This window comes from Enhydra lutris, unplaced genomic scaffold (genome assembly GCF_002288905.1).
Source record: "Enhydra lutris kenyoni isolate GAN:26980312 unplaced genomic scaffold, ASM228890v2 scaffoldscaffold10, whole genome shotgun sequence".
Lineage (NCBI taxonomy): Eukaryota > Metazoa > Chordata > Mammalia > Carnivora > Mustelidae > Enhydra > Enhydra lutris.
Window position 1 is genome coordinate 26,172,472 of NW_019154094.1, and position 3,771 is coordinate 26,176,242.

At 44.9% G+C, this 3,771-nt stretch overlaps 1 pseudogene; it reads right to left on the reverse strand.

Annotated features, from left to right (window-relative positions):
- Nucleotides 1–2,636: 2,636 nt before the first annotated feature.
- Nucleotides 2,637–3,103, reverse strand: LOC111143985 (annotated as a pseudogene).
- Between the last annotated feature and the right edge of the window lie 668 nt (nucleotides 3,104–3,771).

Sequence of the window (3,771 nt, forward strand, 5' to 3'; positions counted from 1 at the left end):
TTTAAGATTTTATTTATTTATTTGACAGAGAGAGATCACAAGTAGGCAGAGAGGCAGGCAGAGAGGCAGGGAGAGGGAAGCAAGCTCCCTGCCGAGCAAGGAGCCCGATGCTGGGCTCGATCCCAGGACCCTGAGGTCATGACCTGAGCTGAAGGCAGAGGCTTAACCCACTGAGCCACCCAGGCGCCCCTCAAATTCTTGTTCTTGACCACCTCAGTGCCATGGAGAATGTACAGTAGCAACTCTAAGCTTATCTGATCCTGAGGGTCAGAGACAGCTTTACAGGGGAGCTGATGCTGGACTGCGGTATGGAAGAATGAGTGGGGTTCGCCAGAGACTCTGTGTGTGTATGTGGGGGAGGGAAGAACGGGAAGGCAGAAGCATCCTAGAAAAGTAGAAGAGTTTGTGAAAATGTATAGGCAGAGAAAGTGAAGGTCCTCTGGTGACAAAATAAAGGGCTTTAGTGGGAAAGAAGGAAATGTCAGCAAGGAGGTTGACGAATGATATTAATTCAACATCTATTTACCAGCTGCACGTTTTCAAAGGTCAAAGATGGGACATTTCAAGAGCTACCTACAAGTAGCAATATTAACTCATGTTGCTTTAGGGCACCAATATTACAGTGGTATCAAAACATATGTAGCTTCTGAAGCCCCGTAGATAATTATGTGTTGCTTACACATTCTTATAGCGCTTGAGCCAACTCTCAACACACCTGAATACATTTTCTACAAAGCTGTTCACTTACCATGCATGGTTCTATAGACACACCAACTTAATTTTTACTTACCTGTCGAGACATTGTCAGTGCCCTTCACACATCCCTTTGGCAAGGACCATTTCCAGACCAGTTGTCCAGACTTCCAAATGCCATCCCTGAGTCTCCCTCCCTGTGGTCTTCCTTTGCCACAAGAGTGTATATTTTGCATTTTCCCTGCAGGGCCCAAAATGCTAGGAATTACACCCCTCAGAAACAGCCTTCAACAAATGGCTATTGGGAGTTGTTAGACACATACCCAAAGAGTCTCTCCCCTTCAGTAAGTCTGAGGGAACTTTTCAACACAGTCTTTCAGAGTCCCAGGGAGAATTCACTTCCAGAGGCTTACCGTGACAGTTCGCTTGATAACACACCCTTGGATCTCTTCCTTCTGTCCATTTTCTTATTTCTCAGCTGTCCTAATTTCCTTCAAATCCTTGTCTCAAGGTTTTGTCTGTATGAGGAGAAAGCCCATGTAAAACATCCACAGATTTCATTTCAGACATGTTTCCTCAGTCCATCATTTAGAGTCCAGTCAGGAAAAGAGAACCCACACTAAGTAGTTCAGATTCAGGGGATTTAATACAAGGAATTGGTTACCAAGAGAGAAGGGGTGAACCCCAGATATGAGAAGCTACTCTTCCCTCTGGCTGGAATCCGGTATCCCACACTGGAGCACAGACAAGTAACCCTCGGGGACATCTTCCCCAATCCCCAGACAAGGTAACAACCTCCTGTTATCTTTTATTCCTGTGAATATTTGACTCACATCTCTCTTCCTCACTAGATTACAAATCGAAGAGAGTAGGAACATCTGTGTTTTGCTCACTGTGGGACTCCCAGAGCCTACCAGCACATCTGGCACCACAGAGGGGCTCATGAAATATGTGGTTGAGGAAAGGACTCAACAGCATCGCGCAGCCACCAGCTCAGACCTGTCCGTGAAAGCCAACTGGATAATTCTCTCCTTAACTCCCTATTCAGAGATGTCAGGTTGGCAGTTTAAAACTAACCACTGTGGGAGTATTTATGCCAGAAACACTGGTAAACACAAATAATGGCTGTTTTATATTTCATTGTTTTTCTGCATCTTGGTTTTTTGTTTTTTTTGTTTTTTTTTTTGTTTTTCTGTTTGTTTGTTTGTTTGTTTTTTTACTGTTTCTCTTCTTTTATATAGTTTCTAGAAAGTTAAATAACATGTGTGGCTCTTATTACATTACCGGCCAGCACTGCTTAGAAAGGGGGAGTCAAGCCCTGGTGTCCTCCACAGAAGCCATGCTACTCTCTTTGGTGGTTGAACTCTTTACAAGCATTCCCCAGGTGAGGTAGCCCAGCAAACTAATTCTTCTCAATTCCAGGAATACAGGTGTGACAGGGTGACAGTAAAACTAGTTTTTACAAGAGGTTTCCTTTTACTCAGTGACCTCTTGCAAACACATATTGCTACAGTGTTACTGACAAGCCCCCCCTAATTTACTTTGAGATGAATCTGAGTGAGCCATGGGCTCTAGTTGTCTGCTTCCTGCCTGTCTCCTAACGGCACTATGCAGCTAACTATAGCCAGGTCGTTTTTTTAGGGCAGTTCACAACAGTGCATGAAATGTGTATTGTCAAGCTAACACCATGAAAGGCACCTCTCCTTCCAGACTTAACGTAAGTTAAGACTTCAGAAGGGAAAGCGTCAACCCCAACCCTGGACCCCAACCCTGGACCCCAACCCCGATTCAAGCATCTGCTGGTGAGCCATGAGCGTGATGGTGTGGGTCATCCCAAGTCAAGTCTTCCTTGTTCACTTCAGGGAAGCAACAACCCCCAATTAACACAAAGGCTGAACATGGCTGCAGGTGCACTTGCTACTCTGCTGTAAAGTTCAAAGTGACTAACTGAAGCACCAGCGTCCACTGAGGCATTTTATTTGCACATAAAATCCTAGGGTTTTCCCTCCTGTGTGTTTTCATCTTGCTTCTTCGTGGTCCATGATGGCAGCAGAGGTTGTCAGGACAACGAAACCAAACTGGAGGGATGGGAGCGGATTGTTCTGCCATTCTTCCAGATCTTCCAGTTGTACATCCAGTCTGGGGCTGATCACTCCACACTTGTTTTACCTGTCTGTGAGGTTCACAACAGTTTTCCTGGCTCTGTGCTCCTCCGTGGTTTCAAATCTGCCAAGGTAACTGTGTGTCATCATCACAGTGAGAAACCGGATGGTGACTTGTGAGCGTGGCCTCATAAGACCTGGTGTTTGCATCTCTTTTCTGCATTGTTAATGCTCTTGAGAGTATCTGCCAGGGCATTTATGCTCAGGACAGTATGGCGGCAGGGAAAGATGGCGGAAAGCAGTTCAATTCATTGATAAACATTTACCAGCATACCCCTAAGTAAATCCTGCCTAACAATGCAACACATGCAATGCACCCATTTCCCTGGCTGAACTAGGAAAACTTTCACTGATGTTCTTAGCATTCTGCTATATTTGTGCAAGGAAAGAAAGAAATTTTCATGCAGTGTTTCTCCTAGGAACTATTGGCTCCGCATCACTTCAAGGACATCTGCTACAGATGGTAACGGTTCCATTATTTAACAAGTAACAAGAATCAGAGATTGTAAGTCGGATTGGCACCATGCTCACCGCTCCCAGCATTCATGGACACGTGCAGTTCTGGCCCCACAGCCACACGGCGGGACTGAGAAAAGCCTCCAACCGGGCTGTCTTTCAAACCTCTCCAAGTCCAAGCGGGTGCTGATGTGACTGTATTCTATTTTTGTGAATAGGGAAGTGAAGGCTTTTCATGAGATGCTCAAGTTCTGTCCTGTAAACACTAAGGTACACTGCAGAGAAACTAGTCACTTCACCTGTAAGAAGACCTAAATCACTTTTATGGAAGAGGGAGGTTTGTAAGCATTAGAACATCTCCCAAGACTGCTCTCTGAACCAGTCACTGCACTTACGTTCTGGAAGAATACTTTAGAATGGGAAGAAATGGTTGAATGCATATTAAATTTAAAAGAAGTCA